Below are 23,659 nucleotides of genomic sequence, written 5' to 3'. Positions count from 1 at the left end.
TACTGGCACAACATAATACAGAAGGAAAAGAGTGTGCTGTATACTACATCTCTCGCACACTGGTTGGCTATGAACTCAATTACACACCTATTGAGCGAGCTTGCCTAGCAGTAATCTTAGCAGCCACTAAATTGCGGCACTATCTGTTGACGCACAAGGTACAACTCATCGCAAAGATTGGTCCACTCAAGTATTTACTCAGCAAAGCAGCATTGATAGGCCGCTTGGCCAAATGGGTGATGATTCTAAGTGAATTTGACATCGAGTACGTGGACCGTAAAGCTATCAAAGGTCAAGTTATTGCAGATTAGTTGGCCGATGCACCTCTCATAGACGATCATCCTCTTATTTCCAATTTTCCAGACGAAGAGATATTCATGATCACAACAACACAACCATGGAAACTCTACTTTGATGGTTCATACACTAGGCATGGATCAGGGGCAGGCATTCTGTTTATCACACCCCAAGGTGATAGCATCCCGAAGTCTTACAGGCTCACATTTCCATGCACCAACAATATAGCAGAATATGAGGCTTTGATCACAGGACTCAGATTAGCCATACAATGGAAATTACAAGAACTACAAGTATATGGCGACTCACAACTGGTCATTCGACAAGCAACTGATGAATATCAGACCAAAGATGATAAACTCATGCCATACAAGCAAATGGTGGACAATCTAAAGACATCATTTACTACTATCACTTTTGAGCAGATACCAAGAGATTAGAATTGAGCTGCTGACGCCATGGCTACCATCGCATCTCTACTAGATCTTCCACAAAATTCAACACGCTACGAGTTCTTGGTAGAACAGCTTTGGATCCCCGCTTATGATACCCCTGAATCCGAGATGATATGTCGCCTTGTTGGTTCTGAATCCCCATGGTATGGTGAGTTCTACACCTATCTCCGTGATCACACCCTTCCTCCCAACCAATCAAATAACCAACATGGTCTATGGTGCATAAGCTATCTTGCCTATTGAGGTTGAGATACCGTCACTACGGGTTTCCTTGCACAATCTCATTGATGATGAAGCTTACAGAGTCTCACGTCTTCAGGACTTAGAGTTACTTGATGAGAAACGACAAGCTGCATATAATCACCTCAAAGCCTATCAGCAGCGCATGAACAGAAGCTACAATCACCGAGTTAGACCTCGTACATTTGAGGTAGGTGATCTTGTTCTTCGAGAAAATCCTCGCAACCAACCAAATCGAGAACATCAAGGCAAGTTTGAATCAAACTGGCTGGGCCCATATGTTGTCACTACTGTGTTCGGGTCCGGGGCATATCAGTTGGCTACATCAGAAGGAGAACAACTTGCAGATCCAATCAACAACATGCACCTAAAATGATTTTATACCTAAGCTGTACAGAGCATCAGGCTCCCCTGCATACCAGAAAATACCAAAAACATTCAGAAAAATGTCCTGAAGAAAATACAAAAACATTCAAAAAAGTAAAGAAAAATCATGCATCCAAACGGTGAACAACCACTCTGGTGGCACCTTGGGTAAGTACGATGGTGAAAACCTGGCAAACAGGCACCACTCGTAAGGGCTCTGGCTCCATTATCTTTTCAGACTTGTTGCGATCACATTTACTTCATACATACATCCATCCATCCAAAGCCATGGCTTGTTATTCATCTGTCATTAAGAAAATACTCCATGCGTCTAGTATCCCACCTTTTCATAGTCAGGTCTAAAACTGGGGGCAATACCCTTAACCTATTGATGGAAGTGGATTCTACATTGTCTTATGTGTCATTACGCCCGTCATTCAGGCAATCATCAAAAATACCAAAAACATTGGAAAATGTCTCAACAAAATACCAAAAACATTCAAAACAATACAAAATCCAAAAACAATGAAAAACCATCGAAAATAAACAAAAACATGGCAACACCTTGTACATACCCATCCATGCAGATACCAAAATAAACATTGACAAACTACTCACACAATGACCATTTACCAATCAACCACACAATCAACATCAACAATCAAACTGTCTTCAACAAGGATGCATCCTTCCTTACCAAAACAAAGACAAGTGACGTTTTCTTTGACAAGAAAATTCTGTTAGGCTATCAAATACTTGGTTGATTTATGAGTACAATCATTTGTTTATCTGTATCGGGATCTTTCAGTATTGTTTTGTATCGTTTGCGCATTATTTCCGATGAAGTTCTGGGGCATGTACTAATGGTGTCTACGTGGGAAGTTCACCAAGCTATGTGATCTTATGCAAAATGCAGTCATAGATCATTACGGCTTGCTGACTACAGCGTATACCTCGACCATATGGGCATGAACCATTACCAAGGATCCTTATTCTTTATTCTTTATGTATATATATTGTTTGGTTATAGGTACAATGCTTTTTCTTTGGTTCCTCCCACCTCATCCAAACTGGATAAAGGTTTTTATCTCTTAGTACGGTATGCACTTGTCTCAGGATCTGATCAGCCTAAGATCAAGGAGGACGATCGAAGTCATGCACGAAAGGAGATAATCCTTGTCTGTTCCGCAAGCAATACTCAAGTCAACTTGATCCATTATATCAAGTTGCTTGTATTAACTTGCTATATTAAACTCCATGAAAGAAATACTCAGGTCATCTTGAATCCTTATGTCAAGATGCTTGTATTCTCTTCCAACATTTTAAAGCTCAATGATGAAAATAGAGCACTATGGATCGTCATTTCACCTCATCTGTTTATATATTGCATTCCGTTGCATATCACCCATCCGTTCACTCATTCATATGTAGGTTTTATATGAGAAAGTTAAACTGGTCTTGGATACAATCACGACCGAGTACTCTGATACATCATCAATGCATCACGCAAAGTCTTACAAACCTTGCATTCCTCATGATCATATCATCCTAACATTTAGTTGCATCATTGCATTAATCATAAATAATTAGATTCATCCATAGGATCAACTTGTCTTTGATTATTTTAGACCATTTTCCTAGGCATTCATATAAGTGTTAATTATCCATTATCATCTTATCAACTTATTATTACACACATTCATTTATCCATTTAGTTACAAAGTGCATTCATTCATTCATTAATAAGTATCTTATTATGTTCATCTTAGGATTTATTCGCATTGCATTCATTATCCTCTTTTAAGGTGCAGTTATTACAACATTAGTTATCATATCATCACATTATCATTTGTACTTAAAACATATTTAAGTATTTAGAATCACAAAAACATTTGTACTTTACATTTTGTTTATCCATAAATACATTCCTTTAAAACATTATCACAAAAACATTTGTACTTTGCATTTTGTTTATCCATATTGCATTTCATTTGACAAACATCTAGATGCATATTCATACATAACATCATTCATTCGACCATTGCATTAACACCATCACATAAAGTCATCTCATCATTATATCAAAATAGGAAACACCAAAATCCTGTTCATATATCATCATAAAGCATACCTCATCATCATGACATTACATACATAAAAGCATTACATCAACAAATCAACAAAAATCATACATAAACCTGCATTCATATGTCAGTATCCAACATCATAAATCATCATAAAAACATGCATATACGAAACATATCATAAAAACATGCATACATATACACATATCCATCTAAGTAATAAAATCATCATCATGCATAAACCATCCATACATAATCAAATGCATATCATCAAAATATGGGATCTCCTCATATATCTCATCTCATATATCAGAGTACAATGAAGTCTACAAAATCAGCTACCAAGAGCCATCCAAGATACAGTCCACAAAATAAAGATACAAATACATATATGCATGAATGCTCTCTCAAATGCCGCTCTGGCCAGATGCTGTCCCAATACCTCCCCCTGCTCCACCACTGGTGCCTGCACCACCTGATCCATCTCTCCGTGGAGGCCTCATCGAACCCCCACTCCCTCCTACATCTCCTGATCTCTCCTGCCTCAAAGGACCCATCACTCCCCCACTGCTCTGCATTCTCTGTGATCGCTCTGATCTCGTATGCCGCATCTGGGTATAACTGAGAGCTCGCTGACTGAGTGGCACCACCTGCTCATATAAACCTCGCCAGTACTCTATCTCAGCCCGTGCTCGCCCAAACTGCCTCATAACATCCCCTGAAGGCCCCTGTGCTCCTACTCCAGCCCGGACTCTCTCCTGCAGCTCCGCCAATCTCTCCACTGCAGTATCTCTCTCGCGCAGCACCACCGTGAGCTCTGACTCACGTGCAAATAGCTGCACATCCATGGCTACTACCTCCTCCTCTAATCTCTCTATCCGGGTCTGCAAATAAACTATCATATGCTCCCGCAGATCTCCAGTAGCTCCCTCTCCCGTGTCCATCGCTGCCTCACCTGTATCACCCTCTCCAGTAGGTCCCTCCCCTGCACCACCCTCCCCTGCACCTGTATCCATCGGGATCTCTCTCTCCATCCCCCTCCCACTCAGCTGCACTCCTCCCTGCATCAAAGGTCCCTGTGATATCTGAAGTGGTAGTCCACCTCTCCCTCTCCGCTGCCTCGGCATCCCCAACCCACCTCCTCCTCCCCCACCTCCTCCTCCTCCTCCTCCTCGACCTCCTGCTCTCCGTCCTCATCCTCGTCCCCTCTCATCCTCAAAAGCTGGGATCGGCTCTGCCGGGTCTGATATCCGTCGGATCGGGTGTGCCGCTCAATACTGTGTATACTCCGCTGTCACCCCTGCATCAATGACCCTCGGTCGTAAGTCCCATGGCCTCGCCTGCAGTGTCCGAAACTCTGCTAGTGCCTGATCATAAGGTAGCACTGGACCCCATGCATACCTCTCCCGAATCACCCGTGCATACTCCCCTGATCCGCTAGGCAGTCCCTGCTGCCATCCGAACTGCCTCATCACTCGTCCAGGCACCTGTCTCTCCACATGATAGGAGGTCCTCCCAATGAGGAATCGGGTCATGAACACATACGGTAGTGCCTCTGCATCATCCTCCCATGGCTCACACTCCAAGTATGGCCACCATATCACTGCATCTAAGTCATCCAATGCCCGCCGCCACCACTCTAACTTCCCCAAGTGGGGCTGACTCATCATGCCACTATACATAAACATGTATGGCTGATCCACCGCATGAAATCTAAGGCTCACCGGTCGGGTCACTAGTAGGTGCTCCCAAGCCCACACATGCAGCAGCGTCATGCCCACTGCTAGAGAACCCCTCCCTCGGTACACTACCTCATGGAGCTCCTGATACATGTGCGCCAGCACGCACGACCCCCATGCAAATCGGGTCCCCTCGATCATCATCATCTCTATCACCTGTCCCCATCCCACTGCCAATCCATGTGACCACCTGTCTGGACACAGAAGTCCTCCCACAATCCCTGACAACACTGCTGGAAGGGGCTCATATAGTGCCGCTATATCCTCCCATGCGATCGAGCCATCATTAATATACACGTCCTCATCAAAAATCCTCTGACAGGAAAGAGTCCCCCAGGATCTGTCATATGTAACTAGCTCTCCTCGAATCGGAATCTGAAGGATGTGCCACACGTCCTCCAAAGTTACAGTCATCTCTCCCTGTGCTAAATGAAAGGTGCACGTCTCACTGTGCCACCGCTCTGCCAATGCTGTAATCAAACCGTGATTCATACGAATCACAGGCATGTGCATCACCTCGTAGAGGCCAGTAGCTGCAATACAGTCTATCTCCGCCATCGATCCCGCAACCCCTGTGTCGCAGGATGATGCTCGCGTAACTGCAACACGCGCAGATCCTCCTGCACATAGACATTCATCAATCACCATCAGTTGTTTTGTTATCAAACTTTCTTAAGTTTAAACCTAGACTATCATCAGATACTTTGATCAAGTATCTTCGGGTCTCAACAGGTAAGCAATCATGGCCACCTAGACTTCAACAAACATTTATCCTAACAAATGACCTAAGTCTCATCGGGCTGCTATGGTTCAAAACAACTCCCACTTCACCTCGCCATCCATCAATCATTAGCATCCGGAGATTTGTTTTGTCCAACACTGGGGCATCTCTTTATCTTAAGCAAAAGCGCTATTTTATCTACAAAAGCGCTATTTTCCACAATAGCGCTACAACCCTAGCAAAAGCGCTCAAAAAGCTACACAAAAGCGCTACAAAAACAAAAGCGCTAAACCAGCTATACAATAGCGCTATTTAACATCAATAGCGTTCAATTAACCATACAATAGCGCTACTTAGTCCAAAGTGCTAAAACTTTTATACAATAGCGCTAATGCATTGCAAAAGCGCTCAAACAACAGCACAATAGCGCTATTGCGGCACAATAGCGCTAGTTTATGGAGCAAAAGCGCCAAAACCAGAGTTCCAGCGCTCTTGCTCTGACTTGACTTGGACTCAGCTAAAAACCTATCAAAAATGCATGAAAAGTAAGTTTTCGAGTTTGCGTACCGCTGGTCCGTAGTCGTCTGGGCGCTGGAACCGTCGGACTCACTCGAATCTGTGCTCGGTGATCGGAATCAGCATAGTAGCTCCTCCTTGCTCCTCCAAATGTCACTATCAGAGCTCTCGTTTTCAACTGGTCGCGGTCACAAATGATCCTATTTTCACCCCTTTCACCCCATTTATACCCCCCGCCGTCACCGTAACTTCGCCCCGCTCACCGCCGTGGTCCCCGTGAACTTCTCGAGCCCCCCATTTCTCCATGTTTCCCCCGATTTCTTCTATTTTTCACCAGTATACCTAACTTTTTCTCTTCTACCACCCTGCCAATTTTCATACTTTTTCGAGAGATCGCCCGATTTTTCAAAAAATTTCGGCCCATCTCTCGAGGGGGCATACCACCCATTAAATTTACATTTTATGGGGCATTTCTTCACACCTATTTTTCTTTCTTTGAAACGACGCGATAAACCGCACCGTCTCAAAGAGGGGCAAATGTAGTCACACAAATCTGTCCATTTTAATTAAATGAATATTTCGTATTTATTTGATTAAAAATCTACTAACCATCAATTAATTAAATTAATATTTAATTAATTCATCTCCAAACATTCTTCTATTAATTAAATAAATTATTCAATTTATTTTAATTAATTCATTAAATCAAATTCCATTCAATTAAATAAATAAAATCTATTTATTTAATTAAATCCCCTTTTCCTCTTTTAAATAAATTAAATAAAACATTTATTTAAATCATTATCCCCACCCCACTTGCATTTTCCTACAAATGCAACTTGCACACATTTTGAAATAAATGAATTTTTATTTTAAATAAAATCCTATTTTCCCTCACCCACCAAATCCACTTGCAAAATCTAATCCCCTTCTAGATTCTTCTAACCCCTTCCTAATTAGCCTAATCCATCCCCTAATTATTGTCACATTCATAAGCAAAATGGAGTCACTTCTCAAAGTCTTTGATAACCATTGAAGGCTTCTAACTTTCAACCACTTAATTCCCAAAGTCTCCAATAACTATTAATGGTTAATTCAACCCTCCCACATGGTTAAAACATTTGTTTTGACTCAACCTCTACTCAACCCAAGGGTCTCATCAAGCCTTTAATGCTTTGACCATGATTATCTCTTAATCATTTGCACAAAGGTTTATCCTTGGATTAACTCTTAATTCAATGGGTAATCTTAATTTAGACTTGACCCTTAGCCTTTAGATAACCATGAGGTCTTTTCAGGCCTTTAATGCCTCCAACCTCTTCTCTCAACCCAATCCTATGTTGACACTTGTCACTATTTTATTGGTGCCAATTGTGCACATGGATCCCCAACTTTCAAGCTTGACCCTTGATTAAACCCTTCAATCCTGGCCATCCATTGTTCCATTTTTCCTATAAATAGAGCCCATTCCTTCATAATCCAGATCCTGAAAACTTGTATGCATTTAGGCTATAGACATTTTTAGAGAGCATTTAGCATAAGCAATCTAACATCTTATCATTTTGGTTAAAATACATTATTTTAGCATTAGTATTAGCTTTTTATTTCACATTTAGAGCTATACTACAATCTCAATCCTCCATAAGCATCCATAGTGCAAAAAGCTACTGAGAGCTACACTATTTTGGAACTTGGAGAGGAGAGGAACAAGGGAGAAGAAGCTAAAGCCATGCTAAGAGGCAGTTGGAGATGCCTCATAATCTGTGTTTTGTTTATTAGATACATTAGCATGCTTTTAGTGTCTCTTTTGGTATGCCTTCATAGTTTAGTTTTAGATTGATTAACACTAATGTTTTGTGTGTTTTTGTGTTCTTTGATCATAGACTAACCTTGTGCCATTTAGGAGGGCATCATATATATATATCGAGAAACCAGACGAAAACAACACAAAAATGCAAAATATCATACTACAGACGAGCGCGAAGATAAATCCCTTACATTTTCCGTAGAAGAAGGACCTATCTATAGAGAACGTGAATGAATAAGATAATTACAAAATTTCAACATCCCAAATTTAACAAGATAATTACAAAATTTCAGATAGTAGATTATTATATAAAGTTCTAGTAGTCTTAACAACCTTAAAATTCGTATTAAAGGAAAGCCAAAATTGATAGAGCACGTCTACCCAATATCAACTGCAGTCACCATAATAAACTAAAGAGCAAAGGGTACCTTAAAAACAAAAGCCATCCGGAGAAATAGTCCTAACAAAGCCCACAAAGACCACAATGGAAGTTTTGAAAATACCACTCCAGGGTTGAAGAGCGACTAAAGGAAATGACAAAAGGTAAAGTTCATCGCCTATGCATAGAGAGTTTTATCTTGCTGCCACCTCATTAATCACCGGCATCAAGTAGGGCCGCTTTCTTTGCTCCAATTAAGGAGGACTCAACTCCATCCTTGGAGCCCTTGACTTCCTTTTGGAAGTTTTCCCTGTTTTCTCTGGTCTGCCCCTCAAATTCAAGATGCCCTAATATTCACCGATGGGAGAATTTGAAATCTACCCACATTAATATCAGGAAACTCCAAAGGAGGCTTAAAACCCTCATCTCTCATTTAATCCACCCACCAATTTGTTCCCTCTGCAGGCTTCAAGTCCAACCACTTCTGGAGGAATTCTATATTGTGTACCATTGTAGACTTTCTCTCCACAAAGTTCTTCCTATCCTTAATTACCAATACAGGGCGCTTCACCACACCTTTCGCATGCATGCTTACAACCTCCAACTCATCCATCTTATAGTCTTTCGAGAAGGGAATTCTCAGATTTTCATCAACATTCTACATCGCTACTTCTAAGTGTGTGCGGGAAAAGCGGGTCAATGAAACTTAAAATATAAAAAATGTGTTCAAAGATACTTGTCCACACACCCATAGGACTTCTTGGTGCAAGTTATGGAGTCATGAAGAATGACTCAACTTCCCAAGGTAGGTTCCACGGTTCTCTATCTCACAAGGTCCCTCAAGCCAATGCCTTTGCTCTCGGATCACTGAGCAAAGTGACTTAGGAATGACGAATGCAAGAACGAGGGATGCTTTAGATTTATTTTAGCTTGAAATGCATCCTATCTATGCATGTTTTTACAAATTAAGTAAACTAGATTATAAGATGACAAGGTTAGTAGCAATACTATCCTAACATGATATACTAGTTAATGATTTAAGCTAATGATAAAGGAAATAGTCTAAAATTCTTATTAGATTAATTCCTCTTACAAAGAGAAGCTAGATGTATTGATAAATTTGAGCATAAATGAGATACTAAAAGCTTGCATGGATCCTTAAAATGGAGGAATGAGAGCTCTATTTATAGTGAAAATAGGGCAATGGATGGTCAAGATTGAAGGAGTTAATCAAGGGTCAGGATTGAAAGTTATCAGTCCATGTTTACAATTTTCACTAGTGAAATGGTGACAATTGTCAACATAAGACTGCTTGAGAGGAGATGAAAGAAGCATTAAATGCTTGAGAAGACTTCATGGTTACCTTAGAAGGCAAGGGTTAAGGTTAGGTTAGGCTTATCCAATGGATAAAGCTTTTACCCAAAAGGTAAACTCTTGTGCAAAGGTTAAAGGGATAACCATGGTCAAAGTAATGAATGCTTGATGAGACCCCTGGGTTGGATGAAGGTTGAGTTAGGCAAAAAGTCTCTAACCATGCCACTAAGGGTTAGTTAACCATTAATGGTTTGAAGACTTTGGGGACAAATTTGTAAGAGTCCTTCCAAATTTGGGGGTATTCAACAAGTTAGCTTGTTGAAGGCATAAAGGCTTTAATGCCTTTTGAAGACTTTACTCCAAATTTGAGAAGTGACCTCCTCAAATTTAGGGAAAATGGATAATGGATGGGTTTAGGTTAATTGATTGGGATTAGATGGATTCTAGAAGAAATTAGGAATAGGGTTAGGATGCAAGTGGGAGATGTAGGAAAATGCAAGTGGATGAGGGATAATTGCTTTATTTCAATTTGGTTGCAAGTTGGGAAATTAAATAAATTAGATTTATTCAATTGGGGTAAACTATTAATTAAATGTAAATTTAATTAAAAAGTAAGGAGAATGAATTTAATTAAATAAAATGATTTATTCAATTAAATGACATAAAGGGCCTAAGTGAATTTAACTAAATAAATTAAATAATTTATTTAATTAAATAGAAGAATGTGGGTGATTAGATTTAACTAAATAGAGGAATGAGAATAAAATGAACATTGAATATTCATTTAGGAATATGGTCATTTTAATACGTCTACATTTTGCCCCTCTCTTTGAAGTGACGTGTGTGCACATGTTGATTCAAAGAAAATGATGTGTCGTCATGATTTGGTTATGATCAGTGTGTATGTCGTTTTGAGATTTTCATGTCATGCTCGAGATTTGATAAATGATGTTGATAATGTCCCCTCAGGAGATGAATCAAAAATTTTGAACATTTGATTTGATTTGGATAAATTTGATAAATTTCATTGCATTGTAAATTTTTTGGCTATGTTGAATGCGGTTATTTGATTCATCTCTCGATAATGATGTTTGGTAGGGTTGTATGAGACACCGCGATTAATTTACGCGTTCCTCCACGTAACCCTAATTTCGATTTACCCTATAAAAGGGAAAAAGTGATTTCTTTTTGTCTTATTTGTGCTTGTTGACCTTGGAGAAAGTGACACTTGGATAAAAGTCAACATGTCGGTTCCCTATTCTTCGCATTGATTTGAGCACGTTCGGAGGCATCAGAGGCTCGCCGTGTATGGACCATTGGTAAGTCAGCCCTTTTGACCCCTTTTGGATTTTTATTTTATCAATTTTAGACATGTTTTTCAATTTTGTCACACGGATTTAACGGTTTAGCGCGTCGGGTAAAACCCATAGCACATACAATAAGCTCAACAACGCGTAGTGCTTTAGGATCTAGGGTAGCGTCTGCGTAGGTTAGGGTAGCACATTGATGTAAGTTAGCACAGAGGGTGCATAGGGTAGTGCATAGGAGAGAATGGGTAGCGCATAGGGTTCCTAGGGGGTCACATGGGTAGGCATAGGTAGCGCATAGGTGTGACCTAGTGTAGCGGGGTAGGGTTACATTGCAGGAACTAAGTAGGATAGCGCATGGGGGATTTCAGTGCTTAAGGTAGGTTAGGTGGTGCGTTGGAGAAAAGGGATAGCGCGTAGGTGCAGGCTAGCGTGTAGGGTAAATTGGGTAGTGCTTTGATAGGATAGGGTAGCGCATAGGTGCAGGCTAGCGCGTAGATAGGATTTTTTTAGCGCATGGTGGAAAAAGTTTGGGAAAAGTGTGATTTTTGGATGAAGAAAAATTGGTAGGTTGATGCCAGTTTTGTCGGGATGGGTGCGAATTGTCAGCCTGCGTGTCTGCTGTCATTGTTTTGATAAGTTGTCCAATAGGAGTTCCGATATAACTTGATTTGATTTGCGACGTTTCAAGTTGATTTTGATCTGATGTTGATTTGATATGGATGGTGAATATGAACTTGATTTGATATGAATTGTTTCAAGTTGATATATATGTTGAACTTGAGTTTTTTTACAAGCTGCAATGGTTGTGGAACTTGAGTTGTTTTACAAGCTGATATGAATGTGAAACTTGAGTTGTGTTACAAGTTGATTTGATTATGGAACTTGAGTTGTGTTACAAGTTGATATGATTTGATATGAAAATGGATTGATATGATGTGGAACTTGATTAGATTTTCAAAGTTTCAAGTTGATATGAATTGTTTTGATGAGGAAACTGATATTGGACTTGTTTTGCTTTGTGACAGGAGTGCATTGGAGTGGTTCAGTTGTGAGAGCAATTTTCGAGACCGTGGTCATTGATACCACGATTGACACATGCTGAAAGGGATATTATTGAGAGGTGTGGTCTATCCTCTTTGTTAGAGATGCCCTGATTTATCGTTAACCGGGGTTTATTGACAGCATTGGCCGAGAGGTGGCATAGTGATACAAACACCTTTCATTTGGCGACAGACGAGATCACAGTGACGCCTGAGGATTGCTACCAGATTCTACGGATTCATGTGGTAGGTGCACTGCTACCCTATGAGAAGACTAAGGAGGGTGGGATAGAGGCACTTCGTCGGATTCTTTAGGATGATATAGTTTGTGGATACGAGATCCCTTGGCAGGAGTTCATAGATTTGGATTACGCTCCTCTACCATCAGTGCTGGCAGGTTTCATAGGTGGTTTCCTATGTCTCGACCATAGGGCGAAGGGACTAGCCGTAGGATGGGGGTTGGTCCTGGAGGACATGGTGACACAGGGTCACCAATTTGCATTCGGGTCGGCTATGTTGGCCCACTTATATAGGGATCTGCATTAGGTGGTGTACTTGGGTTATAGCAGTTTATCAGCTGGAGTTACACTGCTACAGGTATGGGCATGGGAGCATATTCCCACAACCAGGCCACTGGCAGACAGAGATAGGCCTGTTGGGTGTGCTTATGCATATGGATATCGAGGGATAGTTGTCCAGCGTAAGCTGGGCAAACTAGAGCACTGGAGGAGAGTTTTGGATGATATTGATACGGTTGTCTGGTGACCATATATAGGTTGTGAGGTATGGGTAGAGCATGGGATGGAGATGCCCTATGTATACATGTCCAGATATTTGATAGGGCAGACGCCCTTTGTTATTGAGAGATTTTTGCATAGCCGAGTGTTGCGACAATATGGTCGACAACAGGGGGTACCACAAGGAGCATGTTTATATGCTCGGCGAAGACAAGATGTTCTAGAGTGGGGACCCACTATTGATAGCACGACAACAGTTGAGGATTTCTTTCACTTAGCCGGCCAGATATGGGACTATGCCCTTGAGATAGTGGATGCAGGGATGACTGATGAGTTTGCAACACTCTTTGTAGTGCATGCAGTGGTCAGGATATCAGATCCAGTGAAGATGATTCTCACTTTTGAAGATGATGAGGATGATCAGCCTGAGAGGCTAGGGAGATGGAGAGAGGCTGGTGAGGAGGTGGATGAGGGAGGTGGTGATGGTGGAGGAGGCGATGGTGGAGACAATAGAGGAGGTGGCCGAGGTCGGCGAGGGGATAGGGGGAGGAGAGGAGATAGGGGTGGAGATGGTGGTGATAGAGGGATACGGGTTGAGAGAGTAGTGCGATGGGATGTGGTGGATAGAGGGAGAGGAGGTTTGGCTATTGGAGTTGGGGGCGAGGAGAGGGTTGGAGAGGTGATAGCGACTGTGGGAGGGCATGATGATTTTAGACGACCAACCCAGAGGAGGAGGTCAGATGTTTTACCTCCACCAGCATCGAGGATAGGTAGAGGGACAGGGGGTACCCCTTCACAGGTATCCTTGTAGATGTGGATTCCGACGCATTGGGAGGACGTGCAAATTAGATCTCTGCAGTTGTCAGTGCAGTGGTTGCAAACACAGTTGTTGGCGCATTAGCGTCAGATTACTCAGCTTACCACCTAGCGGGATACAAAGATAAAGCATCGGGGTCGAGCAAAGGAGCTTGCAGAGAGCGACAACAGGTGGCTCGATGAGAGACACCTTGAGAGAGCTAGCTTTGAGAGCAAGGAGGTGGAGTACTATAGGAGGCATTATGAGGATGAAGTGCCCAAGGAGCGTCGAGTGCTGAGTTTCACAGCGTCAAGATCCAGTCGATCCCGAGAGGCTGGGTCGAGGACAGAGAGCAGAGGCGTGACATGGCCTCCTAGACAGGATCCACTTGGAGATCCAAGTGCTGGGACATCTGCAGTGAGACCGTCCCCTTTAGGAGATAGTCATACCTGAGAGACGTTATCTCTATTGTATTTTGATCATTTTGTTATATTGGCACAGACATGAAATATTTTGTACATTGATCATTTTTGACATATATATGACACCATTTTTATTGATTTGCATGTGACGTGTGATGGATTATGCTTTCTATATGATTTTTGATGCTTTTATGATGATGATGCAGTGCTTAGATGTATGTGCATCGAGAGTTAATGAATATGATGTGTTAATGCATGATGTTTACGAGATGTATCTTGAAAATGAGATGTATGATATGATAGGCTGTGAGATGTATCTTGAAAATGAGATGTATGATATGATATGTTGTGAGATGTATCTTGAAAATGAGATGTATGATATGCCGGTGATACTAATGCAAGATTAAAATAATATGCAACTAATTGTAAAATGATATGCAACTAATTGATTTGATAATCCTCATTCTGCATTGGTCATCCTTGTATAGTCACATGTTTTTGCTTTCTTTGTAGGTATCACCATTGAGCATTGATTTGTTTGGGATATGTTGAAAATTTATACAAGCATAATGGTATAATTGAACCATAATGACTTGAGAAAAATTTACATGGTTTTTGATTTTGCAAGATAGCACAAGCGTCAAGGTATAATTGAACTAGGACGACCTGAGTGTGGATTGCATATAAACAGACAAGATTAAACCATTTGTATGTGCAATGTGGGATCATGTCTTCAGTGATATTCTTTGAATCACATCTTGAGACAAGTATCTGCACAATACAAATGATTGCCTCATAGACCAAAAACTAAAAATTTTTGGACTCCCCACGGATTTCTCTAGCTTTGAAGCTTTTGTTTGAGAAAATGTAGAGGATCCAATAATTCAAAAAGTTCAAGTGCAAAAATACTCAAAACTTTATGCAAGATGCAAATATTTGATACTTCAGAAAATCATCCATCATATTTTGTGAATCTCATTAAGTGATCAATGTGTGGTTTTGTGATTGTTGAGTTTGTTTGTTGGATATGATGTTCTGAGTTTGCTACAAGTTTTGACGTCTTGAATTTGCTGCAAGTTCTGATCAATGATGCCCCTAGCTGAGTGTTCCTCTTAATGTGGATAAGTACAGTGATTACCAAGCCATGGTGAGATGTGGCGAAAGGATATGTGGATAAACTAGGATAGTGACTACGCTAAGTATGTCCTGGATGGATATTATGATAAAAATGTCGGGCGATGGCCAATAGTGCTTAACTATGGATATAACAATATGGTAGTAAAATATAGATAGAGGAGTTGTCCTCTCACAATAGCGCCTGTTGCCAGGTTTTCACCAGTTGCTTTTATTGCACCTCTTTTTTTTTCTTTTTATTGATTTTTGATATTTTTTGATTTTTTGACTTTTCCATGCATTAGACTGCTCAAGTGTAGTATTTCTTCAAATGGATGTTGTTAGTTGGTTCATCAAGCACATCTCCTTTGGAAGTTGTTAGCTAATAAGTGCCTGATCCATAGGCTCATATGATGACATAGGGACCTAACCAGTTAGGTTCAAAATTCCCTTTCTTTTCCCGATCTTGCTGATTTCTAGGATTTTCCTTGAGTACTAGGTCACCAATTTTAAAAATTCTAGGAATGACCTTGTGGTTGTAGCTTCGGCACATGCACTACTAATATACTTTGAGATGAGTGTAGGAACATTGGTGTCTTTCATCTAAAAGTTTGAGCTCCTGCAGTCGGTTGAATCAATACTCTTCATCTGGAATTAGGCCTTTCAAAGAGACTCCAAGAGATGGAATTTCTACCTCCAATGGTAAAATTACTTCTGATCCATATACCAATGAATATGGTGTAGCTCCCATAGGTGTGCGGATGCAGTTCTGTATGCCCAAAGTGTTGGATTGAGTTGTACATGCCAATCTTTGCCTGCATCATTCACTGTTTTCTTTAGGATTTTCAATATTGTTTTGTTGGATGCTTCTACCTAACCATTCCCCTGTGGGTAGTAAGGTGTAGAGAAACGATGTTGGATTTTGAATTTTTCACATAGTTATCGCACATCTTGGTTCTTGAAAGGTCATCCATTATCTGTGATGATGGAACTTGGAATGCCATATTTCTACAGATCAAATAATTAAGGATAAAAGAGGCTATTTGTTTCCCAGTTACTGTGGTCATGGGGACTACTTCAATCCACTTGGTAAAGTATTCTATTGCAGTTATAATGAACTTATGTCCATTTGAAGATGAAGGATGAATTTTATCAACTAAGTCTAGTCCCCACTGACAAAAGGGCCAGGATGTTGTGAATGGCTGCAGTTCCTGTGCTGGTGCATGTATAAGATTGCCATGGATTTGGCATTTAGGACACTTCTTTGTAAAGTGATAAGAGTCATTTTCCATTCTCGACCAGTAATATCCCATTCCTAGAAGCTTTTTAGCAAGAGTAGGACTACTTGAATGTGTGCCACAAATACCTTCGTGAAGCTCTTGTAAAGCGGAGTTAGATTCATTATGATCAAGGCAATGAAGAAGAGTACCATCTAGACCTCGACGGTACAAAGTATCAGTAGTGAGAGTATAACGGGCGGCTTGTTAGATAAAGTTGCGTTTTTGGTTTCAAGATAGGTCAATGGGTAGGATATTGCTCTTAAGATAGTCGTATATCGGTCCATATAATGGAGAGTCAGAACTGATCAAGGCATAAATAACATGGGAATCAGAATGGTCATAGGCTGGGGAGAACAGTTGCTCTACCAGAAACCCGTAATGATTCTGTTGCTTTGGAATTTGCAGTAGTGAAGCGATAGTAGCCATTGCATCAGCTACTCTGTTGTCCAACCTTTGTATTTTCTCGAAGGTGATGTGTACAAAATATTATTTAAAATCATCCACCATTCGCTTGTATGGTAGCAGCTTGTCGTCCTTCGTCTGGTAGTCATTGTTGATTTGATTGATGACTAGTTGTGAATCTTCGTAGACTTTTAATTATGTGATTCTCCATTCCACGACCATTTTGATGCCTATAACCAATGCCTCATATTCATCAATGTTATTTGTGCATGGAAACATAAGCCTATATGATCTTGGTATGGTGTGCCCTTCAGGGGTGATGAATAGAATGCCAACACCTGAGCCATGTTGAGTATAGGATCTATCAAAGTATAAGGTCCATTGTTTGGTGGAAATAGCAAGAACGTCTTTGTCCAGAAATTCGATTTCTGTAGGTTGTTTTCCAGGTAGTGGTGCTTTAGCCAGTTGATTTGCAATTGCTTGTCCTTTGATAGCTCGTCGCTCTGTGTAGTGGATATCAAATTCATTAAGAATCATGACCCATTTAGCCAATTTGCCTGTAAGAGCTACTTTGCTGAGTAAATATTTGAGAGAATCAATTTTTGCAACTAGCTTAATTGTGTGAGCTACCATGTAGTGTCAAAACTTTTGAGAGGCAAATACTATTGTTAGACAAGCCTTCTCAATGAATGTATAGTTGAGTTCATATCCGTTTAATGTCTTGCTGATGTAATATATAGCTCGTTCGTTGCCTTGTTGATCCTGTTGTGCTAATAATGCCCCCGATGATATATTTGTTGTTGAAATGTAGAGAATGAGTGGCTTCCCTGCTATTGGTGGTACTAGAACTGGTGGATTCATTAGATACTTCTTGATTTGATAAAATGTTTCTGCACATTTGGCTTCCCATTTGAACGGTACATTTTTATGTAGCAAATGATTGAATGATAGACTTTTATCTGCTAGTTGAGCGATGAATCGCCTGATTGATTGGAGCCGTCCTTGTAGAGATCTGAGTTGGTTGATGTTCTTTGGTGGTGGCATCTCCATAATGGCTTGTACCTTTTCTGGATCCACTTCAATACCCTTAGCTGAAACTATGTAGCCTAGTAACTTGCCTGATGTAACCCCGAAGACACACTTCTTAGGGTTGAGCCTGACTTGGAACTTTTCCAATCTATCAAAAATCTTTTCTAAGATGCTTAAATGTTCTGCCCTAGTGAATGATTTAGCTAGTAAATCATCCACATAGTCCTCCATGAAGGTATGCATCATGTCATGAAAGATTGTTGTAATTGCTCGTTGACAAGTTGCTCCTGCATTTTTTAAGCCAAAAGGCATGACATTCCAACAGTACGTTCCCCAAGGATAGGTAAATGTTGTTCTATCTTGATCCTCCGAGGCTATCTTGATTTGATTATAGCCTGAAAAATAGTCCATTAGTGATAGCATTGCATGGCCTATTGTGAGGTCTACAATTATGTCAATATTGGGTAAAGGAAAGTCATCCTTGGGACAGGCTTTGTTGACATCTCTAAAATCAGTGCATATTCTGATACTGCCATCTGGTTTTGATACTGGTACAATGTTGTAAATCCATTCGACATAGTTGATAGGTCGAATGAATCCAACATCTAATAGTTTCTTCAGCTCAGCTTTAACCATGAGTGCCACATGTGGATTCATCTTTCACAGTTTTTGCTTGACTAGCTTAGCTCCTGGAGTAATGGATAAGTGATGCATGAATAATTTTGGATCAATCCCGAGCATATCTTCATATGACCAAGCAAAGTTGATTTTCTTTTCTTTAAAATTTTTGATAAACTCTGATCTTTCTTCCTCTGTCAAAGATTTTGCAAGGCGCATATTTTTGGCTGCTTTTGTAGTACTAATGTTGATTGATTGAGTGGGCTCAATCAATATGGGTGATCACTCGTGATAATGCTCAGGAAGAGTATCAAGTCTCCCATCTTTAGGTGCCTTAAAAAGGTTTTCACCCTTAGATGCGTCCTTTATTTTTACTTTTTTGTGATCTATTGCTTCCATTGACTGGTTTTCAATAGTAGATCTTTTCTGTTGTTCATTTTTGCGACTGAGAGACTTGGCACTCCCCTGATTGAAGATGTCATTACTTTTTTCACTGGTAGAGTCTGTTTCTGAGTTAACAGTACACAAGTAATGGATAATGGATTCGTCATTTGGGAAAATTGGTATATCATGAGTTTCAGGTTCGTCCCAGTCTATGAGGTCAAGAAAGACAAGTGGTAAGGAGTCATTAGGTGGATTAGGTTTAGCTGCTGTAAGTGTCAGGATGGAGGTATCATCGTGGTTGGCCTGGGTGTTAAATAAGTTAAGGATTTTGTCAAGGTCTTCGATGGTATCATCTTCTGTATAGACTTGCTCATAATGTCGTTGCTCATTTTCCTTGGCATCATAGATATTTTGTGGACCAAATTCAAGTGGTCTAGATTCTGTGTCGTGTTCTTCTTGAGAGATGGGTGTATGACTGTCATTTGCACAAATATCTTCAGTAACATTAGAACAGCTGCCCCATTCATATTCATTGGAATCAGTCTCAGAGGTATTATCCCAGATTCTGGTAGTGTTGTGGACTGGTATGTTGTAGGGTGAGAACAGGTCTTTGATGATTGATACAAGTTTGAGAGTTTTCTCTGATTCTGTGTTAGATCCTACTTCCACTCTTTGCATTTGTTCATATACTGTCTCTCCTCGGGAAGGAATGATGTTACTAGGAGGTGAGTCCTCTTTGTCGGATTTTGGTTCTTGAATATGATGTGCTTCTACAGTAGATGTTTCCTTCTTTTGTTTGATGGGCTTCTTTTGGTGATTCTTTCATTCTTGATGTTCATGTTCTTTGTGTATAGTCTCTGCTGACTCAAATAGTGCCTCTTGCCAAGAGTCCTCCTTGTATTTCTTCTTTGCTTTCCACTGAGGTTTTTGGTATTTTCTTGGTGTCTTCCTTGGTGGTAAAATGTATTCATAGCCCAATCCTTTCTTGTCCTTACTGAATTGTGAAGGAGGGTCTAATGGTTTTGTGATGCCTTCCTGATGTTTACCAATAGGTCCTTTGCCCTTGTATCCCATTTGTTGCATGATCAAGTAACCTTTTCCATATAGGTGTGTTGGTATAGCTACCTCCACAGTAGTCGCTCTGTCTTCTTCCTCATCCTTGTACAGCCAACTAAGGATGTCTTTCTCCTCTGATTCATGTGCTAGAGTGCCTAGATGAATAAATTTGCCATCAAATTTGGTGATGGGCTGGGTTGCTTGATGTGTTGATACTATAGGTAATCCATGAGATTTAGGTGATGCTGGTAAGTTGGCCAAACACATGGGTTCCAAAGAATATTCTCCCATGCCTTGCTCTTTGATTTTCATTTTCTGCTTGAAATCCATAGATAGTGATGTAGACTTTTCTTGTTGAAGATCTGGTGCTGAGTAACTTTGTTTTTCTCTATTATGTGGAACCAAGCTATCTTGGGCTGCCCCCGTAGCATTACAATGTTGAAATGGATTATGATCTGTTGATATAGAAATCTCTTCCCCATTGTAGGGGAACTTAACACACTGATGATAAGTAGAAGGTACTACTTGCATTTCATGTATCCAAGTTTGACCCAATAAGATATTGTATGTGAGGTCTATGTCTAAGACTTGGCACATAGTGTCCTTTTGTATTGGTCCCACTTGAATTGGAAACATTACTGTTCCTTTGGATGATCTCTCTTTGTCATCATATGCTTTGATAGTGATCTTTTTGCGTGGATCAATAGATTGCTCAGAGAAGCCTAATGCATGGATAAGTTTTAAGGTACAGATATTGAGTCTAGATCCTCCATCTATTTATACTCTTTTAACTCAATGTTTGTAGACACTGACTTCAATGTGGAGTGGAGTATTGTGTGCATGGCTCAATGAGATATTATCATGCTCAGAAAAAGTGAGGTTATGAGGCCCTATCATATGAGCTACCATGGCTTGGAATTTGTCAGCATCTAGATCTTGAGGTACATTTGTTTCCAATAACGCTTGTTCCAAGATGTCTTTGTGTTTTGGTGAAAGTTTCAATAACTCCAGTATAGATATTTGAGCATGAGTTTTGCACAGTTGACTGACTAGATCATATTGAATTTTGGGTATGGTGTTTGCTATTGACATATGCCCTTTCAAGACATATTTTTGAGCTTTGGTTGTTACGTTGACGGATTCATGTTCATGCTTGTCCTTGATCGTGATAATGTTGACTTGATTGTCCTCAGCTGATATATGATTGATGGTGTTATTGTATATGTGATTGATACGAGCTCCATGTGTATTGTTCGAGGTTGAAGCTCCATCCTTGTTGTAGTTTGGAAGAGGATTTTTAAAGGCTCCATGGTCACCATTTGTCTTGAGACCATCGACTGTCAAATCACCTCTATCAATCATGTCTTGAACAATGTTTTTTAATCTCATGCAATCATTTGTTTGATGACCTTTGTTGCGATGAAAATCACAAAAGTGTGAGTCATTCCACCAGGGTGGTTTGATTTGTGGTTCAAAGTTGTTGATCGCTGGTAAGGAGATAATTTTGTTTGCCAGGAGTTCTTTGAATGCTGACTCCAGTGATTGCCCTAGTGGTGTGTAAATGTGTTTTGGAAAGTTGTTTTCATTACCTCATGAGTTTGGATTAGGTCCTCGATTGGTATTATTGTTTTGGTTATTGTTGGTGTTGTTTGTGTTGAGTTGATCTTGATTGGTATTTGGTGCAAGAGTATTAGTACCTTGGTTAACACCTTTGGGATTCTTTGTAGCTTGAGGATTACCTGATAACGCTAGCATGGGTTGCTTGGATTTTGGATCATTTTATTCATTTCCCCCTTCATTTCTAGTGTTTTTGTTTCTGGTCTAGAATTTGGATTTGTCTAAGTTGTTGTTGTTTTGGTTGTTGTAATTAGATGAACTTGTTCCTTCTTTGAAGAATATTAATGTTCCTTTCTTGACACATGCTTCTTCTACTTGGATGCCATTTTCAATCAATTTGGCAAAAGATGGTATGCATTGAAGTTTGAGTATGTAACTCATCTCACTATTCAAGTTGTCGATGAAAATCTCCATCTTTTCTTTTTCAGGCACATCTCGAGGATATCTCAAAACCATACGCCGCCAACATTGAAGGAATACCATGAATGTTTCATTGTTTTTCTATTTGGTGTTACAGACATCTAACATGGTGATAGCGTGCTGAATGTTATAGGACTATTGAGTTATGAATTTGTTGACTAATTCATCGAATGATCTAACAGGATGTGTGATTTTGGATAACCATTCCATTGTTTGTCCTCCCAAGCTTCTTGGGAATAACCTCATCAAATAGGTGTCATTATGGGAGAATTCAAGACTCATGGTACAAAATTCCCGAACATGATCACGGGGATCACTTCTCCCATCATATTTGTCAAATTTGGGAATGTCTGAGTTTGGGGGAAAAGGCGCCATGTTTAATCATCTGTCAAAAGGATAAGGATAAATTTCAGTTAAGGAGTACCGTACTGTTGTCCCTTGTTGCATGTCTTGCATTTGTCTTTGTAACATTTGCATTTGTTGAGTGAGAGTAATCAAAGGTGCATTATTTTGCCGAGGGAAGGGTTCTTCCCTTGTATTCGTTCTAAGCTGAAATGGTGTGTGGAATGGTATGTTTGGCACGGGGATGTTTTTCTCAGGGATATCTTGCTCGGGCAAGTTCTGTTCTGGTAGATTTTTCTCATGTATGTTTTATTCAGGGTCATGGGCTTCTTCCTCTCTTTGTCATTCTTGATAATCATAATGTTGAGACCTTGTTCTAAAAATGTCAGTGTCAAAGTCTTCAGGAAGTTTAACTCCTTTGCTTGTGAGCATGAGTAGATATTTTTCTTTGTCGCTCTCCATGAGTCTTTCCACAAGTTTTTGAAATGAAGCACTTTCTTGACATTCTTGGAGGAGTTCCTAAGAAATTTCGGTGTCCTCTAGATTCAGACACTCAATAGGATTTGATAATCTTTGATTCATGCTAGACTCTGGTTGCATTTCGTTTTGTTTGTTTCGTTGAGAGCGAGTAATCTAATAAAAGCTTTCTGTGACAAAAGGAACGAACTCCTCTTCGATGTTTTGTTTAGGGGTTGGTGATTCAAATCGGGGTATGTTGTAAGTGATGCACTCCTCAGGAAGGAAGGTCGGATTGATCTTTCCTCCTTGATTCAGGCGTTGACTGAATGTTGACTTTTGACAAAATGCTCTACTCCTCAATGGTTCCTTGTCAAATTCGTTTGTTTTGTCTTGAAGATACAAGTGCATATGATGAAGGAATGTTCGATGAGATTTGAAGAGTTGGCGACTGATGTATAAAAAATTATTCTGTTTGACAAGTTTCAGAGAACTGGGTTGTTGTTTCTTCAACTTAGTGTTATGATAAATGTTCTTTCTTCTCAGAATATGAGGATTAGTCATGCACAAGCGATCAATGGTTTCCTTTGATTTGTTTTTGATTTAGTTTAGCTTGTTTTGGAAACTCAAGTTTTACTTTATCAAAGTGAAGGTTTAGATGCCCCCTCACGACAAAGCGTGTCAAATGATATGGAATTCGAGCTTTCCCGATATGGAAA

Source organism: Cryptomeria japonica, chromosome 10 (genome assembly GCF_030272615.1).
Source record: "Cryptomeria japonica chromosome 10, Sugi_1.0, whole genome shotgun sequence".
NCBI classification, from domain to species: Eukaryota; Viridiplantae; Streptophyta; class Pinopsida; order Cupressales; family Cupressaceae; genus Cryptomeria; species Cryptomeria japonica.
The sequence above is the reverse complement of the archived record's forward strand: the minus strand, read 5'-3'. Positions refer to the sequence as shown.